The 8,082-nt window shown below is 32.7% G+C and overlaps 1 non-coding gene across 1 annotated transcript; it reads right to left on the minus strand.

Annotated features, from left to right (window-relative positions):
- Positions 1 to 7,552: 7,552 nt before the first annotated feature.
- Positions 7,553 to 7,624, minus strand: Trnae-uuc. Its single transcript has one exon. It is a non-coding gene; the product is annotated as a tRNA-Glu (tRNA).
- Positions 7,625 to 8,082: the final 458 nt, after the last annotated feature.

Genomic DNA, 8,082 nt, shown 5'->3' on the forward strand with positions numbered 1-8,082 from the left:
CTATAGTCTGGACTATAGTCTAGTCTATAGTCTGGACTATAGTCTAGTCTATAGTCTGGACTATAGTCTAGTCTATAGTCTGGACTATAGTCTAGTCTATAGTCTGGACTATAGTCTAGTCTATAGTCTGGACTATAGTCTATTCTATAGTCTGGACTATAGTCTGGACTATAGTCTAGTCTATAGTCTAGTCTATAGTCTGGACTATAGTCTAGTCTATAGTCTAGTCTATAGTCTGGACTATAGTCTAGTCTATAGTCTAGTCTATAGTCTGGACTATAGTCTAGTCTATAGTCTGGACTATAGTCTAGTCTATAGTCTGGACTATAGTCTAGTCTATAGTCTGGACTAGACTATAGTCCTAGTCTATATAGTCTAGTCTATAGTCTGGACTATAGTCTAGTCTATAGTCTAGTCTATAGTCTGGACTATAGTCTAGTCTATAGTCTAGTCTATAGTCTGGACTATAGTCTAGTCTATAGTCTAGTCTATAGTTTGGACTATAGTCTAGTCTATAGTCTGGACTATAGTCCTAGCCTATAGTCTGGACTATAGTCTAGTCTATAGTCTGGACTATAGTCTAGTCTATAGTCTGGACTATAGTCTAGTCTATAGTCTGGACTATAGTCTAGTCTATAGTCTGGACTATAGTCTAGTCTATAGTTTGGACCATAGTCTAGTCTATAGTCTGGACTATAGGCTAGTCTAGTCAATAGTCTGGACTATAGTCCTAGTCAATAGTCTGGACTATAGACTAGTCTATAGTCTAGGTGAATATCTAGTAATAGTCTAGTCTATAGTCTAGTCTATAGTCTAGTCTATAGTCTAGTCTATAGTCTAGTCTATCTAGTCTAGTCTATAGTCTAGTCTATAGTCTAGTCTATAGTCTAGTCTATAGTCTAGTCTATAGTCTAGTCTATAGTCTAGTCTATAGTCTAGTCTATAGTCTAGTCTATTGTCTAGTCTATAGTCTAGTCTATAGTCTAGTCTATAGTCTAGTCTATAGTCTAGTCTATAGTCTAGTCTATGTCTAGTCTATAGTCTAGTCTATAGTCTTAGTCCTATAGTCTATAGTCTATAGTCTAGTCTATAGTCTAGTCTATAGTCTAGTCTACAGTCTAGTCTATAGTCTAGTCCTATAGTCTAGTCTATAGTCTAGTCTATAGTCTAGTCTATAGTCTAGTCTATAGTCTAGTCTATAGTCCAGTCTATAGTCTAGTCTATAGTCTAGTCTATAGTCTAGTCTATAGTCTAGTCTATAGTCTAGTCCAGAATTTAGTACATAGTCTAGTCTATAATCTAGTCTATAGTCTAGTCTGTAGTCTAGTCTGTAGTCTAGTCTATAGTCTAGGCTATTCTGTATACCATAGTAAAATCTAGTATATTGTCTGGACTATAGCCTCCCCAATAGTTTGTTCTGTAGTCTATTGTCTGGACAATAGTCTCCCCAATAGTTTGTTCGGTAGTCTTGTGTCTATTATAGTCTCGTTAAAATTCTAGAAATTTCTAAATTTTCTTCTAGACCCTCTTTCTACTAAACCAGCCTGCTGCCTATTTCCTTAGCCAACAAAATCCTTTTCCAATTTTATTTTAAATTTATTTGTTAATGTTTTTCTATAAGTGGTTTAAAGGAAAGACATAAAACCAGAAAACAATTTAAGAGTTTGTCAAGAAAACAAACGACATGTTCTATTTCCTTCCCGTTACTGGATAAGCTATATGCTATTTACTTTACCACTACAGTTTGACTATTTGACTTTTGAAGTTTTAACTACTGCTAGTTGGTGTATGTAAAGTTTTAATATAGAAAAGGAAAAAATAAGGAAGAAACCTCTTTAGTGGGTGTTAAATTCTTTGCAAACGACTATCCTTGGCGGCCCAAAAAAAGTACAAATATAAGCATGAATATCTTTAGCAACATTATCTTTTGGGGAGGCAACCAAGCACTAACTGGCATCATCTACAAAATGACTTTTTAAGTGTTTACTTAGGAAACTTACTATAAACACAATAATAACAACAACAACAACGAGAAACTTGGCGTGGCTCCTCTTCTAAAGAGGCAGCCTGTACCAACATTTTCCTAATACCCCGATTCCTTTAAAAACTTTTCTTACTGTCTTGTATTTATTAACAACTTGTTTTTCTTTATCTCTTTGGGTTTTTATTCTATTTTCTCTTTAGCTGCGAGGCTGTTTAAACTCCAGCCAAATGCTTGGTTATACCAAGAAGAAGAAAAAGTTAAAATAATTCCACCAGTTTTTTTGTGCATAATAATGAAATGTAATAAAAGTTTTTCCTGTGAATTTGTCTATTACTTTAACCATCTCGCAAGCAACAGAATAATGGCTCAATGGTTGGCTGTCTGTCCGTCTGTCTGACAGGCAAGCCTGCCAAGCTCACAATTTCTCTGTTACATAATGATGTTGTTAATGTTAATGATATTTTAGTTTTCTTCCCTTTTCCACTTAAAAACTATACTACAAACTTTGCCTAAAACTACTCACTCGTTCTCTCATGACTCTGCTCAAAAAAAAAAAAATATACAATCTGGCAAAATTAAAACATTATTCAAGAATATTCGATAACAGTTGAGTTGAGTGCTGAAGCTGTATTCCTCACTTTTTTACAATATTTTTTCTACTAATTAAGTCTATTAAAATTTATTAAATTTCTTTATATTTTCCCCTTTTCTACTCCTAGCTTTAGAATATACATTGTTGTTACATTTCTTTACAACTTACAGTGTAGGTGGAAGCGCGTGTTGTAAATAGTTGCGAAAAAGTGAAAAGTTTGTGTATGTAAATGTAGCTGTTGTCACATCTCTATGCAGTAAAAGCAATTATGGAAATTTATTTCCGTAAAACACTTGACCCACTTGCCAGTGAGAAAGTCAAAAATAAAGAACAGCAACAAAAGCAGTTCTAACGAGGGAAGATCAGGTGACGTAAAGAAATCTAATGAGGCAGTAATGTGAAAAGCTACACTATAAACTAAACTATAGACTATAAACTAGACTATAGACAAGACTATAGAATAGACTACAGACTAGACTATAGATTAGACTACATAATAGACTATAGGCTACAGTATAGAACAGACTAAAAGGCTAGACTATAGACTAGACTATAGACTAGACTGTAGACTAGACTATAGACTAGACTATAGACTAGACTGTAGACTAGACTATAGACTAGACTATAGACTATAGACCAGACTATAGATTAGACTATAGACTAAACTATAGACTAGACTATAGACTAGACTATAAACTAGACTATAGACTAGAACGATAGACTAGATATAGACTAGACTATAGACTAGACTAAGACTAGACTATAGACAACTATAGACTAGACTATAGACTAGACTATAGACTAGACTATAGACTAGACTATAGACTAGACTATAGACTAGACTATAGACTAGACTATAGACTAGACTATAGACTAGACTATAGACTAGACTATAGACTAGACTACAGACTAGACTATAGACTAGACTACAGACTAGACTATAGACTAGACTATAGACTGACTATTGACTAGACTATAGACTAGACTATAGACTAGACTATAGACCTAGACATAGACTAGACTATAGACTAGACTATAGACTAGACTATAGACTAGACTATAGACTAGACTATAGACTAGACTATAGACTAGACTATAGACCTAGACTATAGACTAGACTATAGACTAGACTATAGACTAGACTATAGACTAGACTATAGACTAGACTATAGACTAGACTATAGACTAGACTATAGACTAGACTATAGACTAGACTATAGACTAGACTATAGACTAGACTATAGACTAGACTATAGACTAGACTACAGACTAGACTACAGACTAGTCTATAGATTAGACTATAGATTAGACCATAGACTAGACTATAGTCTAGACTATAGACTAGACTATAGACTAGACTATAGACTAGACTATAGACTAGACTATAGACTAGACTATAGACTAGACTATAGACTAGACTATAGACTAGACTATAGACTAGACTATAGAATAGACTATAGAATAGACTATAGAATAGACTATAGACTAGACTATAGACTAGACTATAGACTAGACTATAGACTAGACTATAGACTAGACTATAGACTAGACTATTGACTAGACTATAGACTAGACTATAGACTAGACTATAGACTAGACTATAGACTAGACTATTGACTAGACTATAGACTAGACTATAGACTAGACTATAGACTAGACTAGACTAGACTATAGACTAGACTATAGACTAGACTATAGACTAGACTATAGACTAGACTATAGACTAGACTATAGACTAGACTATAGACTAGACTATAGACTAGACTATAGACTAGACTATAGACTAGACTATAGACTAGACTATAGACTAGACTATAGACTAGACTATAGACTAGACTATAGACTAGACTATAGACTAGACTATAGACTAGACTATAGACTAGACTATAGACTAGACTATAGACTAGACTATAGACTAGACTAGATAGACTAGACTATAGACTAGACTATAGACTAGACTATAGACTAGACTATAGACTAGACTATAGACTAGACTATAGACTAGACTATAGACTAGACTATAGACTAGACTATAGACTAGACTATAGACTAGACTATAGACTAGACTATAGACTAGACTATAGACTAGACTATAGACTAGACTATAGACTAGACTATAGACTAGACTATAGACTAGACTATAGACTAGACTAGACTATAGACTAGACTATAGACTAGACTAGACTAGACTATAGACTAGACTATAGACTAGACTATAGACTAGACTATAGACTAGACTATAGACTAGACTATAGACTAGACTATAGACTAGACTATAGACTAGACTATAGACTAGACTATAGACTAGACTATAGACTAGACTATAGACTAGACTATAGACTAGACTATAGACTAGACTATAGACTAGACTATAGACTAGACTATAGACTAGACTATAGACTAGACTATAGACTAGACTATAGACTAGACTATAGACTAGACTATAGACTAGACTATAGACTAGACTATAGACTAGACTATAGACTAGACTATAGACTAGACTATAGACTAGACTATAGACTAGACTATAGACTAGACTATAGACTAGACTATAGACTAGACTATAGACTAGACTATAGACTAGACTATAGACTAGACTATAGACTAGACTATAGACTAGACTATAGACTAGACTATAGACTAGACTATAGACTAGACTATAGACTAGACTATAGACTAGACTATAGACTAGACTATGACTAGACTATAGACTAGACTAGAAGACTAGACTATAGTCTAGACTATAGACTAGACTATAGACTAACTATAGACTAGACTATAGACTAGACTATAGACTAGACTATAGACTAGACTATAGACTATACTATAGACTAGACTATAGACTAGACTATAGACTAGACTATAGACTAGACTATAGACTAGACTATAGACTGACTATAGACTAGACTAGACTAGACTAGTAGACTAGACTATAGACTAGACTATAGACTAGACTATAGACTAGACTATAGACTAGACTATAGACTAGACTATAGACTAGACTATAGACTAGACTATAGACTAGACTATAGACTAGACTATAGACTAGACTATAGACTAGACTATAGACTAGACTATAGACTAGACTATAGACTAGACTATAGACTAGACTATAGACTAGACTATAGACTAGACTATAGACTAGACTATAGACTAGACTATAAAACTAGACTATAGACTATACTATAAACTAGACTATAGACTAGACAATAGACTATATATAGATCTAGTCTACAGTCTAGCCTATAGCCTAGTCTATAGTCTAGTCTATAGTCTAGTCTATAGTCTTGTCTATGGTCTACTCTATAGTTTAGTCTATAGTCTAGTTTATAGTCTAGTCTATAGTCTAGTCTATAGTCTAATCTATAGTCTACTATATAGTCTAGTCCATAGTCTAGTCTATATTCTAGTCTATAGTCTAGTCTATAGTCTAGTCTATAGTCTAGTCTATAGTCTAGTCTATAGTCTAGTCTATAGTCTAGTCTATAGTCTAGTCTATAGTCTAGTCTATAGTCTAGTCTATAGTCTATTCTATAGTCTAGTCTATAGTCTAGTCTATAGTCTAGTCTATAGTCTAGTCTATAGTCTAGTCTATAGTCTAGTCTATGGTCTAGTCTATAATCTAGTCTATAATCTAGTCTAGTCTATGGTCTAGTCTATAATCTAGTCTATAATCTAGTCTAGTCTATAGTTTAGTCTATAGTCTAGTCTTAGTCTAGTCTATAGTCTAGTCTATAGTCTAGTGTATAGTCTAGTCTATAGTCTAGTCTATAGTCTAGTCTATAGTCTAGTCTATAGTCTAGTCTATAGTCTAGTCTATAGTCTAGTCTATAGTCTAGTCTATAGTCTAGTCTATAGTCTAGTCTATAGTCTAGTCTATAGTCTAGTCTATAGTCTAGTCTATAGTATAGTCTATAGTATAGTCTATAGTCTATCGTTCACCTTAGAAAAATTTCCTTATTTCCTACAAAATGAAAAAGGAAAGTAAAAACATATTTAACAACTGCCTCCTCCCACAACCACCTACAACTTTCATTTCCTTAAAAACTAATGAATTACTTGCATAAATATTGAGCAATAAATGAAAGTATGTCAAAGGTTTTCTTTTCTTTCTTTTTCACAACTTTTCTATGCAATTCAACACTCTTCTCAGTCTTTAGAACAAATAATTCAAGTAGATAACAGACAACAACAGATGCTGCTGCAACAAATTTTGTTTTTCAACTAAAGTTAGCAAAAGAAACTTTGCCTGTAAAGGGGAAGAAGAGGTAGAGAGAGGAACAAGCAAATATTTTGTAATTTATGCAAGTAAAGGAAGACTCACAGGTGAGACACACACATTTACTCACCCATCTTTATTGCTTAAGTGTATACAGCTCAAGTGCTTAAATACACTTAAGGAGACAAAAAAATAAAGAAATAAAAACGCTTTAATTAAAGTCAAGATGTAACAGTTAAGTATATATAAGGAGTTAGTGTAATAGACAGAGAGAGAGGAGAGAAAAAGTAGTTGATATAAAGGCAAATGAAGTAAGAAAGTTTATTTTAAGGAGTTTTGTTTATCTCACGTGTTTTCTTAAGTACATAGTTTAACTAAATATTAAACCTGTTGTTGTTGTTTTTGATAAGTGACAACAAGCTAAAGAATTTTTCTTAATGAGAACCTATTGAGAGTTATTATTTAAGTTAAATTATCTTAATGATTTAAAAACAAAAACTATTGCTAGGTAATATCTATTAGAGTTTTTGGTTAAAAATACTACTACTTACTGTATTGCTGATGACGATTTCCATATAGTGGCTCTGTAGCAAAGGTGAACGTCCGTTACTAATTTCTTTAACTAAAATTGGAAAGAACGAAAAAGAACAGAAAAACCAGGATATTAATACAAAAAACTCATTTAGTTAAGATAAATGGTTTTTGAAGTTATTTAATGTTAAGAATTTTGTAAAAAAAAAATAATAAACCAAATTACTTCCCATACCGGGAATCGAACCCGGGCCTTCTGGGTGAAAGCCAGATATCCTAGCCACTAGACCATATGGGATATACCCATTTAAACTACTAAAAAGAAACTACTGAAGAGAATACTAACTAATAACAACAAAAAGGTCTAAAAATAACTATTTTGTGTGAAAAAAAAATTAATTTCCCTCACAAAACAACAAAAACTTAAAAAACACTTGTACTTTTGTTATTGTGGTATTTTATTGTTAAAAATTGTTGTCTGTATTGTTAGTTATTTTTAGATATAAGAGAAGAAAAGGGAAAGATGAACAAATAACAATTAACCCTCTAAGGGCGACTAATACATAGACTAATAGATAGATAGATAGATAGATAGATAGATAGATAGATAGATAGATAGATAGATAGATAGATAGATAGATAGATAGATAGATAGATAGATAGATAGATAGATAGATATAGATAGATAGATAGATAGATAGAGATAGATAGATAGATAGATAGATAGATAGATAGATAGATAGATAGATAGATAGA

This window comes from Lucilia sericata, unplaced genomic scaffold (assembly GCF_015586225.1).
Source record: "Lucilia sericata isolate MDLA Ls3-8-SP2 unplaced genomic scaffold, ASM1558622v1 Contig006542F_arrow, whole genome shotgun sequence".
Taxonomy (NCBI): Eukaryota; Metazoa; Arthropoda; class Insecta; order Diptera; family Calliphoridae; genus Lucilia; species Lucilia sericata.